The sequence below is a fragment of the Protopterus annectens genome, chromosome 7.part0 (assembly GCF_019279795.1).
Source record: "Protopterus annectens isolate FY-2018-M chromosome 7.part0, PAN1.0, whole genome shotgun sequence".
Lineage (NCBI taxonomy): Eukaryota > Metazoa > Chordata > Ceratodontiformes > Protopteridae > Protopterus > Protopterus annectens.
Window position 1 is genome coordinate 1,596,447,774 of NC_056739.1, and position 20,175 is coordinate 1,596,467,948.

Below are 20,175 nucleotides of genomic sequence, written 5' to 3' on the forward strand. Positions count from 1 at the left end.
AGTTTCACTGAACCCCAAGTCAGTGTGTTGAAAGGACTGAAATCCCTTTTAGCCAAATGACCATTTGATTTAAAGTCAATTTCTTTGTAAGTGCATACCTACACCTAATTCTATAAAATCGAAGTAGAATACATGGAAATTTATGAAGAAGCTTTATCTAGTGATGTGTGTTACCTGTACACAGCCACTGCTGTTATGGTTTCTATTTGTGCATTGACAGTGATTCCCTGTGTGTAGTACTTTTACTTTTTTCTCCGGTTTTACATCATGGCATAAAGGGATATGCAGGGGCAAAGACCACCTCATGGACATGTTGGGGGGGGGGGTTGCTCCCCTGCAAAAAAAAAAAAAAACAAACTTGTTTTGAAACATTTCCCTTGGGTAATTTTCACTGTATGATGTTTCAGTGAAATGGGATTTCAACTATTTGAATTCAGATATTTCAGATTCAACCAATAGTCATACAATCATAAGAACACGCAACACATATATTGCCTGATAATGAACTGCATGGCAAATCTTTTTGTCATACTGGACAATGTGAAAGCACAGTCACAGTAATAAGGATTGTAGAGAGACAAGGTAAGTTGCTGAAGTACAAGGATTTTCATTAAGTGTAGAAGAAAGTATGCGCAATTGATGCACACCAAGTATGTGTAGCAAATAACCACAACCTTGAACACTGCATAACTGTGCTGATGTTTGGCAAGACAAAGAGTACAGTGTGTCAGAGTGGTATGACATTTTCAGAACAGTGTATAACTTATCTAGGGGTGAATGGGGTACTTTAAAATCATGTAGAAGTTCAGAATGTGATGTTAAAATTTGTCAGGCAGATAAGGGGGTAACTGGGTGTTGTTTTCCAAGGAGAAGTATGATAGAATGTTTTTTGATTTGATAGCTGGACCAGAATATGAAAAATTGGCAAACAACCCCAGGAAACATTACAACAGTCAGTTAAGATAAATTTTGGATAAAGGGGAAAGACATTTTTTTCACAGAGAGGGATGTAAGCAAGTTGTTTGTTAAATATCCCAAAGACCCTATTTTTTATGCCATCCCTAAAGTGCACAAGAATTTAAATGACACCCCTGGTAGACCAATTGTGACAGGTGTGGGGTCATTTATGCAAAATATTGGGATTTTTTTAGATTTTCATTTAAAGAACTTTCTATCTAAAATTCCTTCCCATATTAAGTGTACTGCTGATATTTGTCAGGAAGTAAAAAAATTCAGTGGTGTAAAGATTTTTACTGGATATTAAAGCTTTATACACCAATATTAAAAGAAAATGGGGATTAGAAGCAGTTCTTTGGATGTTAGGGGAGGGACAACATACAAGCTTTCTGGTGGAAGTATTGGAATTTTGTTTAACGCGTAATTATTTTTGTTTTGGGGTGATTACTTTTTGCAAAAAGAAGGCACGGCGATGGGGGCTTCTATTGCCCTTAGCCATGCTGTTACATTTATGGCCTTTTTTGAGAATAGATTCATTTATTCTACAGAATTGTTTGCAAAGAATGTTATTTTAAATGTTACATTAATGATTTAATTTTTGTATGCAGGGGAATTTGGATGAGTTTTCAGTATTTATTGATCAGGTAAACCAGAATGAATTGGGGTTGTAGTTTAGTTTTACTGTGGACAGAATGACTATACAATTTCTGGATGTGGAATTTTATGTCAAGGAAGATTTGAAGGTAGAACATAAACCCCATGTGAAGCCCACTGCAGTTAATAATTTTTACAGGCCAGTAGCATGCATCCATCACATTTAATGGAAGCATTGCCTATGGGTGAATTTAAAAGGATTTATGAAAATACTTCCTATAAGAATTTTGTGGGAGAAGAGTTTATGAAGGGGGAATGGAAATTGTTGCAAAGGGATTATTCTAGCATTAGTTTGAAAAAAGCTAAGAATAGTGTGTTAAAGGTGGGGGTGTAGTAGCTGTGGTAGGAGTTATAATAGTTATGATGGTTTTAAAAAGCATCACTCTGATCAGGATACTGATAGGCAGGATAAAGTATTGTTTTTTTGTTACCAGATTTTCCCTATTTTCTGATATTTTGAGGAGGTCATTGAAAGATTTGTGGCCTGTGGTATGTGAAGATGATATATATATATATATATATATATATATATATATATATATATCTAGGGGGAGAGCAAAATGGTGAGAGATAGAACCTAACTGGCAATCAATCTTCTTGACTTCAAAACGGGTCTCAGCGAGGCTCTCTCATTGAGATCCCTTCCTCGATCCACTCTCAGCCTTAAAATCCAACTCATCTCCCTTTTTTCAGTACCAGGAGCTGGATTTTAAGGCTGAGAGTGGATCAAGGAAGGGGTCTCAGTGAGAGAGCCTCTCTGAAACCCATTTTGAAGTCAAAAAGACTGATTGTCAGTTAGGTTCTATCTCTCACCATTTTGCTCTCCCCCTAGTTATTATATATATATATATATATATATATAAATATATATATATATAAACCTATTTAAACAAATGAACTGGCAAGACCTTAGAACTCTCCCTCTTGATGATGCTATCAACTACTTCAACTCTATTTTCTTAGATACACTTAACTCTCTCGCCCCTATCAGAAATAAAAGGGTAAAAATAAATACTGCTCCTTGGCTATCTAAACTTACTAAACAAATTATGCATCAAAGGGATAAACTATGGAAACTGTTCCAAAACAATAAACTGCCCAACACCTTGCTCCAATATAAGCAACTACGTAACCAAGTAAAACAACTAATTACCAAGGACAAAAAATCCTATTACTCCAACCTCCAATCTAACAATAACAAAACCCCCCCCAAAATTCTGGAACTCAGTAAACTCTCTCCTTAATCCCGGTTCCAGAAATAATCCCAGTCCTGACCCAAATAAATCTGACCTAGAATTATGCTCAGAATTTAATTATTTCTTCTTACAAACAATATCTGACCTAACTAAGACCTTCCCTACCAATATCCCTTCTGTTCCCATTCATTCTCCTTCCAATTCCTCCGATAACCCTCTACTTGGATTTGAGCTCAGACCTGTTTCTACTAACTTCATAAAAAAACTTCTATCTAAACTTAAACCCTGCTCTAATGCCCCTGACAATATTCCCCCCTCCTTTCTAAAATGTGCTGCAGCTGGGATAGCTCTCCCGATCAGCATCATTATTAACAGATCCATTAACGAATCTTACATCCCCAAATTATGGCGCTCAGCTTATATCCTTCCACTGCACAAAGGAGGCAAGAACACCAACATCTCAAACTTTCGCCCCATTGCTCTACTCTCACCTATCTCTAAAATCTTAGAAAAGTGTGTCCACTCCCAACTTATGCCTTTTCTAACCCAAAACCATCTTCTGACACCCACCCAACATGGCTTTCGTTCTGGTCATAGCACTACTACTGCTCTATTATCCTACCTAGAAACTATCAATCAAGCCCGAGACTCGGGTCACCTGGTCTCTACTGTCTTGCTTGATCTCTCTAAAGCCTTCGACACTGTTTCTCATAATCATCTTCTCCTTCAACTATCAAACCTGCATCTATCTCCTAATTCTCTATCCTGGTTCTCTAGCTACTTATCTGATAGGTCTCAGGCAGTCAAATGGAAAAACTCCATCTCCTCCTTCCTACCCACAAAAACAGGTGTACCACAGGGATCCATACTGGGACCCATGCTCTTTAATATTTTTATTAATAACTTTCATTCTGATATCCCTGATGCCAAAATTATTCAATATGCAGACGATTCAACCATAGTCTGCTCTGCCACAAACAGCTCTGAACTGCTTCTCAAAACCCAAGCTGCCTTCTCAACCACTGAAAACTGGATGCATAAAAACCACCTCTCCCTTAATGCTAACAAATCCAAAATTCTCCTCTTCTCCCCTAGAAAATCTTATTCCTTCAATAAAGATACTTTCAAAGTCCTTAGCAACTCTAAATCCACTATTGAAGTTGTTCCCTCTGCAAAACTCCTCGGTGTTACAATTGACAAATTCCTAAAGTTCGACATACACATTCAACAAAATATTAAAAAAAAACATCAAAAACTAGGCATGCTATACAGGAATAATCGCTTTCTCTCTCTCACCACAAGGCACACTCTGGCCACTACCTACCTTTTGCCCTCTTTACTTTATGGAGCCCCTCTCTTAACCAACTTGTCATACTCCAGCAGCTCCAAACTAGAAAGCTGCTATAACAAAATCTCTAAATTTGTGTCAAAATGTAAAAACTCCACCCACCATTGCCTTTCCCTTCAATCCCTAAATTGGCTAGAACTACCAAACCACCTAACCTATCTGCAGCTCACAACAGCACACAAACTTATATTTCAGCCATCTAACTGTCCTGCTCTAGCTAATATCCTTCCTCCCTACACCCCTAAGAGATCTTTCAGATCTGAACATCAAAATCTGATTGATATCTACAAACCTAAAAGTCCCGCTGGCCAGCTTCTCCTATCCTTCACTATCGGTAAGGCTTGGAACTCTCTCCCTTCCTCTCTAAGAACTATATCAAGCACTGAAATTTTCAAAACTCTGCTTTTCAAACATCTGTCCACTAAGTGGAAATGCACCTGCTTTCACCCTACCTAAAACTATTCAAAAACTCATAAATATCCTACCTAGAGTGCAAAAAGGTGAGGCTGCCCTTTAGTCCACCTCAACTAAAAACTATTCAAGTACATATTCATACCACATGGAGTGCTCCATTGCACTCAAAATGTCCCAAAGACTTATCTTCATTCTGCTTCATGTAAATATTGTAAATAGATTTCTTAACTCTCTTCTCTATGTGCTTATATAATTGCATTTTCTCAAACTACTCTATAAGAATTCCTTTACAAATGTATAACCTTCTAAGAATGTGCTCATGTGCTCAAATAATGATTTGTCTTAAATTACCCCATAAGAACAGCGTATGATTGTATAACCTTCTAGAATATCCTTAGTGAAGTAGTATTTGACTTTGTTGCAATAATGAATGTTTCTATTGTACAAACTGATTACCTCAATGTATCATTCATATTTTACATTTCTGTATTTTATATTTGTACATCTGGAGCTTTTCTCCCCGGGCCTCCACTGAAAATGGGTCTCAGGGCCCAGTGGACTTCCTCGGTAATCAAACTGGAAATAAATAAATAAATAATACATATATATATATAGACACACACACACATATATTTATATATATATTTTTTTATATGCATATTTGTACACATTTATTCTTTAGTTATTCTTAGTTATTTTACTATGAATGTTAGATATTATATTGGTATTTTGTGTAGTATGTTTCTGTATAATGACTGTTAGGTTTCTTATGAAAATACATTGTGTTATATTTGTCCTCATAAGTGCCTTCATTGGTTGAAATTTTTTTATATGCATTTTTATATGTAGTTTATAAAGTGGAACCTGCTGCACAAATGAATATATTCCTTATTTAAGGTTTAGAATATATTAATAATGTGGAAGTTTTATATATGATGTTATTATTGCAGTATCTGTAGTTTTTGTTGAATGTTATTATGCATGAGCAGTATGGCTTTAAAAAGACAATTTGCTTAATTGTTTAAGTGATTTGTATGGCTATCTGCTATTATAAGAGAGGGTACTTTTGGTTTTGTGGTTTAAATGGTCTGATGAAGCAAACAGTGAAAGTGCTTACCAGTGTGCACAATAAAATGACTTGATTTTATTTCAGAGTGAGTACTGGCGTCTTTGAGAATACGTGGTTGCCTCTGCTGCTTCATTTGGTTTGGACAATAAGCTTTAAGCTTTCCACCAACAATTTCCAACTTGGATGGGTTGAATTCACCTCTTCTCCCACTAGAGTACAAATGAACCCTCATAATGTACTGGTTTTGAGCTCAAGTGCAGTAACAAATGCTTCACAACAACAGAATTCCTGTAGTGTAAAGAATTCCTGGAAATAAGTTCACTAACCCTGAGAAATGTTCAACAAAATGCAGAAATGAGTGCACAGCCTAAGAGAAAAACAACATAAACTTTGTAAAACTTAGAAAGATTTTAGCAGACTCAGGAGAACTTTGGCAAACTCAGAACAGCTTTTGCAGGACCAGAAGAGGTTAGCAAATATTAAAATACTGTTAAAACAACCTAAGAAGTAAAACACAGATGGCAATTCTTTAACAAGTGCAGGCTGAAAAAAACAGTGATATTCAGCCCTATCAATAAATGCAGTACAGAACTGTTAAACAGCACTGAGACAGTTAGAGCAAGTGCAAAAAATACTTATATCATCTAGGTCCAGATAGTTTTGGAAGCAATCCAAGTCTTGAAATCACAGGTGCCAAAGCCAGGCAAAGGAAAGCACTGAAAAGTGATTTATAAAGCCTGCTTAGCATACAGACAGATACAAATACAGACAAACAGAGAGGCAGACACACAACTGCATGCATAAACAAGTGTAACTAGGGTGTGGTGAAGTGGTAAGCTGCCCTGAGTGCAAGGTGCTTAAGGGGTGTAATCAGCAAATGCTGACTGGCCATTATTATAGCACCAACAATCATTTTCATGCTGGCAATTCTAACGCAGAGAACTTTTTTTTTCAATTTGGGGTAATAAGCACAGATTGAGAAGAATGGATCTGGTTTGCTGAGGAACACCAGGTCAGGGAACAGAACTTTTTTTTTACATGTGTTTCCTCATCTTAAAATTGAGGGGCACCAGATCAGAGAATAGCACCAGGTGCCACTAGATGCCAGGATGAGAAAAATATAGCTCTGCAAAAACACAAACATACACACATAGGATACACATGTACACACGCACATTCACACACATAAGCACATACATCACAGATGCACATACACACACACAGACACACATGCACACAGACACACACACACACACACACACACACACACACACACACACACACACACACACACACACTCACACACATAGGCACATACATCAGAGATACACGTACACACAGACATCCACAGTCACACACATAGGCGCATGTATCAGAGATACCTATGTACACATACACACACACACACACACACACACACACACACACACACACACACACACACACATATATGTACACACATCAGGGATATATATATATATATATATATATATATATATACACACACACACACACACACACACACACACACACACACACACACACAAGCACATACAACAGAAATACACATGTAGACTCACACACATAGGCACATATGTATCAGACATACACGTATATACACACACACACACACACACACACACACACACACACACACACACTCGCGCGTGTGCGTGCACAACCAGGCACATACATGTACACACCCTCACTCATGCAAATAGGCACACATGTCATACATACACACACACACACACACACACACACACACACACACACACACACACACACACACACACACATGGACATGGAGTGACTAATCTGCTGAAGAACAAACTGTATTTAAAATTTCAGTGAAAAATAAGTGTATGCATTCAACAGCACAAGTGAATATGACATTAGACTCACTGTTTTTAAAATGTTGTTAAGTAAAGAATCAAAGGTGATATGATGGGAAGCTTACAAAAAATGGCAAACAGCCCATTACGACCACTCTTTTATAAGTCTCATTGGAGACAAAAACAGTATTATTCCTTCTCTGCTACTTTTTTGGATGTGGTGTATGTGTGTGTGTGTGTGTGTGTGTGTGTGTGTGTGTGTGTGTGTGTGTGTGTGTGTGTATATATATATATATATATATATATATATGTGTGTGTGTGTGTGTGTGTGTGTGTGTGTGTGTGTGTGTGTGTGTGTGTGTGTATGTGTGTGTGTGTGTATATGTATATATATATATATATATATATATATATATATATATATATATATATATATATACATATTCAGATAGATCGCTATCTATCTATATATCTATATACATATATATATATATATATATATATATATGTATGTGTGTATATATATATATATATATATATATATATATATTATAGCAATAATAGCTTATATATATATATATATATATATATATATATATATATATTTAATAGCAATAATAGCTTATACCACCTAAAATCTGTTGTCAGTAGACCTATGTTGCTTAAGGTTATACCAGCCAGTTTGAAGGTTTTCACTAGTCTCCTTCTCTGTATAGTGGAGTTTGCTGCACATATCAGAGATACACACACACACACACACACACACACACACACACACACACACACACACACACACACACACACACACACACACACACACACACACACACAGTGACTAATCTGCTAAAGAACAAACTGTATTTAAAATTTCAGTGAAATATAAGTGCATGCATTCAACAGCAGATGTGAATATGACATTAATGTATAAAAAGATATATAATACTACCCTTCTTATGCACTAAAAAGGACAACCTCAGTGTTCTACTCTTAATTCCATCCACTTACATGCTCCAAAAATGTTATCCATGGGTGACATTTTATAACATAAATGTCCTTTATTCTCCAAATACATTGCTCCTCTGCTTTATTCATTTCCTCTACAAACTGTATTGCCACCCACACAGATGGGTTCTTTACTTTTCCATCACTTTCTTTGCTCCATTGTCAATTGTCCAAGCTAAGCTAACTTTATTATTGTTTCCTGCCACCTTCAATTATTTTCCCAGAAACTGCGTGATCAACAGGGATATTCTCCAACCTGTATGATCCCCAATTATCACAGGGAAATTTTTCCTTCCATGCTGTCAACCTTGACCCAATCTCCTCTTACCATATCTTTATACCATCACCAATTACAGCTCATACCTGAGAAAATCCTCCCTAATCTATATGAAGTACAGAAATATTTATATAGACATTTCCATGCAGAAATTCTAAATTTATTACTTTGGAGGATTTCCACATTAATTCTCATAGTTTTTTCCAGTTCTCTGAAGTAATTTCTGTCCTCAGGGAATGGGTCCACCCTACTCTCAAACTGTCTCTCTCTTTACCATGCTATTCCTGTAAATACCAATATATATTTGAAATGAATCCCTTGCTTCTCCCAATTCTTTTTCTACTGTCTGCCAACCAGTGTGTCAAGCCTGACCAATGTGCCTGCTTCACCTTAACCCTCTTTTAATATTTTTATCTCTCTCTCCTTAATGCAAAAGAAAAGAAATAAGCAAGAATCCTTTGAAACTATCAACCAAGAAAACCACTTCCATGCCGATAACTGAAACCAACAGACAAGAAAGGTGCTACAATCATTGAACACTCTTCACACACTTTATTATATAAAATAACAAACAGTCAAGCGAAATAGACTTCCTCAGAACAATGGTTTTCTGAAATCACTCAGCTTTTATACCTTAGATCAATTAATTAATCAATTAATAAACTCATTAAGTTCTAAAAAACACAGTGTTGTTAATTTATATATATAGTTATTTAAATATTTAAAAAATCATTTGATGACACATGAAAACACATAAAAACACATAAAATAAAGATGAAAATGTGATGCTTAAAAACTATAAGGGTTGAAATTCAATAACATATTATACTTTAAATTATTTTATTTTATTTTGTTAGCTCTGTATCTCAATTCAGGTTTGATACTAATAGCATCATTAATACCTGGAAATTCACTTGCATTGACCATAAGTTGCCACCTAGTTTCTACCCTAAGCAACTTATTGGTCCAATCCCCCCCTCTGGGATCCTTACTAACTATTTCCAGGATACCAAACTTAAAACCATGAGTAGGATTATTTTTAATGTGTTTGTATAGGGCATTTTTCTCGTCCATTTTCGTAACACTATAACAGTGTTCATAAATCCTACGGTTCAACCTTCTTTCTGTTTTTCCAATGTAAAAACATTGGCAAACTGTACAGAGGGCTAAATAAACTAAACCTGTTGTGGTAGAAGAGCCAGATACCAAGTTGATCTCAATCCTGAAGGGGCCCAATCTCACTTTGGGGGTCTCCAAAATATATTTACATTGTTCACAAGCCCCACATTTATGTGTCCCTTCCTTTCTTTTCTTTCCTTGGTAACCATGTTCCAGAATATTCTTTAAATTTTTATTTACTTTATATGTAAATAAAGGTTTGTTACCCAGTATTCCCAATACTTCCTTATTCCCCTTAAACATAACCCAGTTTTTCTTGATAATCTTTTTTACTTCTTCAGATGTTTCCCCATAGGTAAGAACCATAGCCTGGGTAAAATCCTTCAAGTCTTCAGGATCTCTTTCCATGACTTCCTCACCCATCCCTAATAATGGAATATATCTACTATTCCATTCACTCATGACCTGGTTCCTGATTTCTTCCAAAAAGTCCAATGGATAACCCCTATTCAGGAACATATCCATTACCAATCTGGTTTCCTCTTCTGCGTATTCCATCTTGGAACACATCCTTACCACCTTCACCATCTGTCCTTTAACAATGTTTCGTTTAATATATGGAGGGTGGTTACTTGAGTATTCCAAATAATCATTGGAAAACGTGGGTTTTCTGAAGATTCTGGATTGAAATTTATTAGTTTCAGAATCCTTGGAAAGTTGAACATCTAAAAAGGAAATCTCATTTGAATTGCCATTACCTGTAAATTTAAAATAATCACACACTTGGTTAAGGTATTCCATAAAAGAATGGAACGACTCTACGTTTTTCCATAAAATAAAAAGGTCGTCCAAAAACCTAAAATATAAATTCCAATTGTTATTATATATCGAATTTAAAACGTATCTTTCTCCCACTGGTACATGACTAGATTAGCAAAATGGGTGCCTACCCATGGCCACCCCATTAATTTGTCTATAAAATTCTCCTTGGAATGTAAAAAAATTGTTCTTTAAAACAATCTCCATGAGTTCTATTATAAAATTAATGGCACTCCTTAAATTAGTATGACCCACTAAAATTTCACAAAAAAATTCCAGCCCTATTCCATGTGGGATGGAGGTAAAAAGATCAACTACATCTATTGAAGAAAAATACATTTCATTACTATAACATTCGTCTTTCACTTTTCTCAAGAAATCCCAGGAATCGATTAAAATGTGTGGAATAAGTGTTAAGGCCTGTCTCACAATCTGATCAATATAAATACCTATAGTGTAGGTGACACTATTATGGGCGGATATAATGAGCCTATAAGGAGGGTCCTTTATATCCTTGTGTGTTTTTGGGATACCAAATACTATAGGTATAACAGGATGTTCAACATTAAGGAAGTTGTATTCTTCCTCATTAATGACCCCTTGAAATAAGGAGTCTTCCAACATAAATTTTATTTTCCTAAAGCAGATGTTGATTTCATTCCTGGAAATTATTTCGTACTTGGACCCATCATTCAACATACCAGTTATTTTATTGTTATAGTCTTCAACACTGGTAATGACCATACGTCCACCCTTGTCAGGTTTCATAGACTGAGTCTCGGAATTATCACGTAATTCAAACATTAATTTTCTTTCTTTAAAAGAAAGATTATGTTTCCTGTTTTTACTGGTCTGTAATAATTTGTATATTTCTTGAGTACAAATGTTTTCAAAGGAATTTAAAATAGGTGTTAAAGGGGGGTTATAGCAACTTCTCTTATAAATAATTGGTGTCACGCTAGCAACCTGGTCAGACCTTCCTTGGTTTAGAATTTTCAGATTTAATTTCCTTATAAAAATCTTGAGATCCATTAAGGTTTTACTACAATCCTCCTTAGTGGAGGGAACAAATTTCATACCCTTCATAAATAAATAAAATAATTCTTTGTTGAGAGGGAACTGTGCATAATTGTAAATTTTGAACCCCTTGTAGGAATAAACAATGCCATCACTGCTAAAAATATCCTCATCTGTGCTTGAATTATCATGAATTACATAATCTAATTGTAACTGTTCTTCCTTCTGAAAGACGGATTCCTGTATCTCTGTTTGGCCCCCTCCCCCCTGGCTTCTAAAAAATCTTTCCCTTGTCTTGTTTGATTTCTATTATAGATCCTTTCGGATCTTCTATGTGGGGGGTATTCATTATCATATTCATTGTCTATATTATTACTTCTATAAGCCCCTTGGTTCCCTTGGGGATTTTCAGTTTGGCTATAAGTACTATCTCCAGAATTAACTCCTTCCATATAGGCTTTAGGAAAAGGGTAGGCTAAACCTTTGTTGTACTCAAATTCATCTCTCATAAGTTTCTTCTTTTTCCTACTGATGTTGTTATTCACCTCATTTTCAATCCTATCAAAAATAACATTATATCAATAGGAATATTGATTATAACAAACATCATTAAGAATTACATTACTGACATCATCAATTTCTTCAAAAAGTCCATTAATCTTTTTGTTATTAATTTTTAAGATGAATTCCATTAATTCTATTCCATGTCGATCGAACATTTGTACCAGTTCATCACATTCAGGTTCTCCCTTTTTTACCCCATTTGGAAACCTGTAAGTGCGCAGCCCTTTTGGGACACGTCTCTTTGCAATACATTCCTTTAAGTATGTATTATCACATTGTAATGCACGTACTTTGTGCATTTTAGTCTCAAGGCACACTAACCTGCTGTCCATACTGTTCGTGTTAGTTGGGTTGTTATTGCCAAAAAAGGCGTGTTCTTTCTTGCTCCAATCTTTAAGTCGATCATGTGCAATAAAAGTTCCACTGGGTTCTACTTGGTTTCCCAAGCCTTCCGACCGATTAACCATGCTCTCCAAACGCGTTGATCCCGTGTTGATGGCTTCCATACTCCTACCGCCAACAGGAAGAGGTTTGTTCACTACCGGTGGTGTTACCTCTCTACTGTTCCCACCACCACCAGTCCCAGATCTATCAAGGACTGTACCGTGGGAATTTTGGATATTCTGAACCGCTGCTTGTAGTTCAGACACCTTCTCCATTAAATTCAAAATTAAGTCGTATAGGTTATCACTATTCCCCCTTATGGGTTGACCACAGGGGAAGTGTACCGATTCCAAGTCCTCCTCGAACACCGGGGAGAGTAGATTATCCTCCATACCGGATGACAATAACGGGTCTACTAGGCTCAGGATCCACCAAAAATCACAAAGAAATAACCACAGGTGGGGAAGCAGCAAAAAAACCAGCAACCAGCCGATAACTAGTCCCCGTCGTGAAACCAACAGACAATCATTGAACACCACACACTTTATTATATAAAACAACAGTCAAGCGCAAATAGACTTCCTCAGAACAATGGTTTTCTGAAATCAGCTTTACCTTAGATCAATTAATTAATCAATTAATAAACTCATTAAGTTCTAAAAAACACAGTGTTGTTAATTTATATATATAGTTATTTAAATATTTAAAAAATCATTTGATGACACATGAAAACACATAAAAACACATAAAATAAAGATGAAAATGTGATGCTTAAAAACTATAAGGGGTGAAATTCAATAAAATATTATACTTTAAATTATTTTATTTTATTTTGTTAGCTCTGTATCTCAATTCAGGTTTGATACTAATAGCATCATTAATACCTGGAAATTCACTTGCATTGACCATAAGTTTCCACCTAGTTTCTACCCTAAGCAACTTATTGGTCCAATCCCCCCTCTGGGATCCTTACTAACTATTTCCAGGATACCAAACTTAAAACCATGAGTAGGATTATTTTTAATGTGTTTGTATAGGGCATTTTTCTCGTCCAGTTTATTTAGCCCTCTGTACGGTTTGCCAATGTTTTTACATTGGAAAAACAGAAAGAAGGTTGAACCGTAGGATTTATGAACACTGTTATAGTGTTACGAAAATGGACGAGAAAACTTTTTCTTTTTTCATCTTTATTTTATGTGTTTTTATGCGTTTTCATGTGTCATCAAATGATTTTTTAAATATTTAAATAACTATATATATAAATTAACAACACTGTGTTTTTTAGAACTTAATGAGTTTATTAATTGATTAATTAATTGATCTAAGGTATAAAAGCTGAGTGATTTCAGAAAACCATTGTTCTGAGGAAGTCTATTTGACGAAAGCGCTTGACTGTTTGTTATTTTATATAATAAAGTGTGTGAAGAGTGTTCAATGATCGTAGCACCTTTCTTGTCTGTTGGTTTCACGTGAGTGTACGGGGACTAGTTATCGGCTTGGAAGTGGTTTTCTTGGTTGCTGGTTTTTTTGCTGCTTCCCCACCTGTGGTTAATCCTTTGAAACTATGCTTCTCGGTTTGCATGTGCTCCCAAATTAGTATTTCATCCCCTTTGACTAACTGATCCCAATATTTAATTTCACCATCTTTTTTGGTCATTTCCATAAATTTGACCAGATATACAAGTTTCTATCTGGAGTGTATCCTCTCTCCACCATTGCCGCTCTTTTAACTGAAATATTCTATTAATCCCATCACTTATCTCTTGGAGCAATAGTGTTTTAATTACAGTGGCGTCCCTGCCTCAGGTGGTTTGTATGATATTGATACGGACTAACCAAGGGTTCTTCACCTGGATCATCCTACTCCACATAGAAACATATTCATCACTTCAGAGTTTGGCTAAATGCACTAAATGTACTACCCTCTCAAAGCTAATGATATCTAGGGTAATGTACTACCCTCTCAAGGCTAACAATATCTAGCACCTGTAACCCTCCAACCTCTTTTGAATTAATTATTCATTCCCATTTTAATCATGTTTTTTCTTTGTCAAGCAGATTTTTTCATCATTTAAACTAATCTTCCTCTCTACATCATTTAATGAATTTTCAAAGGATTGTAAAAGATAAAGTACAGAAAGTGTCTTGTTCCAATTTAATATCTGTACTCTTTGATCTAATTCTAGCCCTAAGATACTCCAACTGGTTAATTTCTTACTGATGCTTTTTATCTGTTTTTAAACAATTCTATCCAGGATTCAGCAACTGTACTCCTTAATCACACTCCCAAACATCTCACTGCTCCTTGCCTCCTAAATTTGTCTAACAATTCTTGCTCCTTAGCCTATTGTTCTGTCCCTAATATTGCTACTTTTGTTTTATCCACATTTACCTTGCATTCAGAAAGGGAACTATAGTCCAAGGGGAACCTTCTCTACTTTTAAATCTTCCCCTGGTTTGGAGAGTGGCAACATCACAGCTCCTACATATAATGTTATCTTCAAATCTAACTCTCCCCACTTGAGTCCTCAAGTCTTTGAATACCTAACCCATACTGCTAGTGGTTCTATGTACAATGCAAACTATTGCAGAAACAAAGGGAAACCCTGTCTTGTTCTCCTTGAAAGTGTTCTGATAAGTGCCTTAGGATTTTTACCTGAGGCTGTGAGCCCTTGTAGATATTCTGCAGCAACATTTGGAATTGGTTTGGAAAGTTAAACTGGTTCAGCACTTCCAAAAGGAAACCCCAGCTTACTCTGTCAAAGGATATTTCAGCGTCCAGTGCCATCAGAGTAACTCACTGCCCCTTAGTCTCCATCTCAGCAATTACCATTAAGATCCTATTTGCGTTGTCAAAGGCTCTCCTGCCCTATACAAAGCTGCATTGGCCCTAATGTATTATCCTTAGCAGGAAACTTCCTACCATTGCTGCCATTACCAAAACAAAAATGTTATATTCATGATTCAAAATAGTAATCTGCCTGTAGGATTTAACCTCCTCTGGATCCTTTCCTTCTTTGCGTATAAACACTATAACCATTTTCTGCCATGACTTTGTTGGCTCTCCTCCTTCCAATATCTGATTGAACAAATACTCCCACATTTTAACAATCTTATCATCTTCTATTTTCCAAAACTCTGTGAAATGCCCATCTAAACCTGATGATTTCTCCTTCTATTGTTTAGCAATAGCCTCTTTGACCTTTTCCAATGTAATTCTCCCTGCTAATTTCTGTCTTTCCTCCCCATTTAACTCTCTCAAGGTTAAACTGTTCAAGAGGGCCCTGTTTTTCTCTCCCATCTTTAAATTCCAATCTTCTCCATCATACAGCTTCTCATAAAATTGCAAAAAACTCTTGTAGCACCTCTGCCTTCTTTTCATTCATCTCTCCTTCTGCTTCCTGCCTTATTTTCCATACTGCCCTTTCTGCTTTTTGCATTTTAAGCCTACCAGCAATGGCATTAAGTCCCCTGAGAGTTTCATAAGAGTATTTTTAACACGACCCCCTGTGCTCTAATTCTCTTAGCCTCCTTCCCCTGCCAAGCCCCCAAATCCTGCTTAAGCTCCTTATCTTCCTCACTCATCCCACCCTTGTCTTTTAATTGTAGCTCTTGGATCCTTCTCATCTGCTGCTGCTTATTATTATCTTGAGTAATTCCTCTCTGCTCCATCTCTGGATGCAGACTCTCACTCTCTACTCTATCTTATACTACAACTCTGAGTTTATTTCTCTCTTGCCCCCATCTCATTCCTCAACAACTGTCTCATCCTCTCCTCTGCTTTACAATTCGTTAGAGCTGAAGTGGGGAATCTCTTATTCCTGCCATTTAAGTTAACATTCTAACATTTTATTCTCATCTTCACCCTAGCACGATCAGACTGCAACAAGTAGGGCACATCTAGAAATAAAAAATAATTCCAATTGTCTTTCAGAATATAGCCCCTGTCTATTCTCAACCAGCAATGCCATCTTTTACTAGTGTGTAAGGATGCACTGGAACCTCGAGCAACAACTAGTTACAACTTATCAATAGCCTTCTCAAAGTCTTTCCCTTGCTGGTTAACTTCTTCTCTTCCAGTTATATCCAATTTACTGCTAATAAAATTTTACTCCCACATAATCACTGAGAGGGCCTCATGAAACAGTACTATTTACAGTAGAACATTTCTTATCCAACTCCCACAAGACCCCGGTGGAATATATATGGATGCAAACATAACTTTCATGCCACCACACTTACCTTTCCAGGCTGCCAAACAGCCTTTCTGATCAGTCAGAATGCCATCATCTTACTGTATTACACCTGCCCTCACTAATACAGCTACCTCTCTGTGCTTACCACCTTCAAAACTGGAAGATGCTAGGACCATAATGCCCTACTTCCTCAGTCATAAATGCTCCTGCTCACATAAATATGTCTCCTGCAATGCTACACACTCATCTCTTTGTAAAACATCAAAACCTGATCTTTTTGTCACCAGGTTCACTGTCCCATGCACATTCCATATAATTACCTCCATAGTTCTGCAGTCTCATTCCTCTCATTGTATTCCCTCTACCTCAAATCACTCTTGTCTCCTATTCTAAGTTTCCCTTTCTCACTAGCCAACATAATAAGCCTTTTACCTTTTTCCAGTGCTACCCTCCATTCAAAACTTTAATGCTTATTGTAAGTCAACAATAAATCTGTTATCACAAACTCAAACAATCCTGCTTTCACACAGACTGAAACTATATACAAAACAGTATCTTATCATTGCCCTAACCACGGTTTACAACCCTTACTGCTGGCACACTTTAGGTATCTTACTGCCCCTACATTTAGCCCATGGGTGCAGGTGAAAAAATGCAGACAATACCATATAATTCTCCATCTGTTTGTATAAGTATTGGCTCCCCAAGTGGTGTCCCATATTCTGTCTATGTTGCTATCATCTACAATGAGTCTTAAAATTAGTTTATAAAGGGACATGAGAGAAAACTTGGGACATGCTACAATGCATCTTCTAAGGATTCTTATTTTATTTTATTTTATTTTATTTATTTATTTATTTATTGCCATCCCATGGCCCCTTTCACTCTGGCCCATGCATCGCTTCCCTCCACCAAACTGAATTGTTATTATTTCATTTGCCCATTGCTGGGGGGAGTCCATGACTCAGCCTTCCTCTGCTGTATAACTTATAGAAGCTTCTGGTATTTGCTTCTTTTGCAGCCCCTGTACTAATAAAGATAACCCTAAACAATCAGTTTGAAACATTACTCATTTTTTATTGACAGATAAGCTGACCCCACCAAAAGTAGCACCTCTAATGCCACCTGTTAATGGCTTCTATTGTACAATTATGTTGAACCCTCCTAACATTTCTATTACTAAAAATGCATGTGTTCAAAGTCAACTCTCACCTTCTAGACCAATATTCAATAATGGTATATAATATACCAAAAATGAATGTCACAATATCTTAGTGTCATACATCCAGCCACTATACAAATGCATTTATTATTGTGCAGTAATATCTAATTCCCAGTTAGTGTACAAGTACATGTTTTCAGGTTTGATACTTGTCATATTTTTATCCCTTAAATTTCACATATCCACCTCATTCCTTTGCTTTTTATTGCTAGGCAAACAATCCCTCCCCAATTTAATAAAAATGGTATTTCCATAGTCGCATTTACAACAAGTGTCTTAGCAACAGTGGTTGGACTCTCCTCCAAGCTCCTTCCAGCTACTTACCATATAAAGTGATGGCACCTCGAGACTGGAGACTGGTCAAACAGTATGACTCTGTCTAACTACTTCATGTCCATTTAGCTACAGGCAAAATACCCTACCGCTATGATTGACTTCAACAATTGTCTTAGCTTCTGGTGTCATTCCAGGGGGATCCAGTATCTGCCAGCCTGGGAAGACATGTTCAACAGGCCACACTGCTTTGCCAAAGATAGCCTGCATATGTCTCCTCTAGGCTTTTGAATACTTGCAAAGGTGCTTGCTTCCCCCATAGTGCCATTTTTTAGGCTATGAAAAAACAACAACATTTCTGATGCAACAAAATCCACTCAAGACTGAAGGTTTTGCTGCTTAATGCTAAGAGTCTAAACATGAGACTGCACTCTCTGGAAGCACTCCTCACCTTGGAAGATGCTAACATCTGTGCAGTCACTGAGACATGTTTCAAGATCACTGAAAGCACCTCAGCTGTGCAAGGTGCCAATGCCTTACACACATTCATACCTCAAAATGAGCATGAAAGAACCAAAGGTGGAAGTGTATCCATGTTCATTAATACCAAGTACACCTCAAGGCTGGAGACTGGTCAAACAGTATGACTCTCTCGACCTACTCCATGTCCAGTTAACTACAGGCAAAATACCCTCCCACATCATTGCTAGCTATAGATCCCCCACCATGAACCAAGAAAAGCACACTGCCTATATGGACTTACAGTTGTTAGTCAGCATACAGCTCAACACCTTAGTCATAGGACATTTCAACTATCCTTCCATTTCACCACTTTGGAAGACATAGCAGCAAGCTAAGCTGAAATTACTTTTACATAATTCCTTAAAAATGAAGTAACTTGTATTACAAGGCATTATTTGGGTTTTGCAGATCTAGAAATACCTACAGTTATAAGGTCTTCCTTAATCTGCAAAAGCTGAATAATACCTTGTTATACAAGTTACTTCATTCTTAAGGAATTATGTAAAAGTAATTTCAGCTTAGCTTGCTGCTATGTTTTCCAAAGTGGTGATACTACCAGGAGGTTACCGCCAGGAGGTTAGCATAATGGTTAAGGTGTTTTATCTTACAGACACAAGGTGCAGCGTTTGATTCTCACATATGGTAAATGGCTAGGATTAAAATGGCCCATAAGGGGCGTTGCCTATTATGAATCTATGTTTTAAAATACTGTGAGACTAGTACATTGTTAAGGTTAACAAAGTTGTGTATTTTTTCTTAAGTCTCCACTGCATTACTAATACTCCTACGGGAACCTTTGTCAGATTGTTAGCCTGTTTTCTAAACTGTTGTATGCTTTCTTTGGACTAACATTTTGTATGTTTAAACATTTTTGGACTGTCTAATTGTATGCAGCTTATTTCCCTTGGGCCTCCGCAGAAAACGGGCAACCGTGACCAGTCAGACTTACCCAGTAACAAATGTAAAATAAATAAATAAATGTTAGGTGGGTGGAAGATGGCAATAGTACAAGGTCTGAGTATACAACAGATATTTTTGCTACATTCCTTATAATCTGCACTTCACACTTACTTTAAAAAACTTACTTTAAAAAATGTACCGATTGTCACAAACATTGCTACCTAGAAACTTAAAATGTCTGTTTAATGTAGTTATTTTCCTCACAATTACACAGTGGCTATTTTGGATGAACAGTGCTGCTGCACTCATTCTCCTAACCAGGCTAGTATGCTGTTATGTTTTCTATGTGTCTTTTGTTTGCACTTTTTTCACTCCAGTTTTCTTTTTTGCAAGTTGCAGTTAGCGAG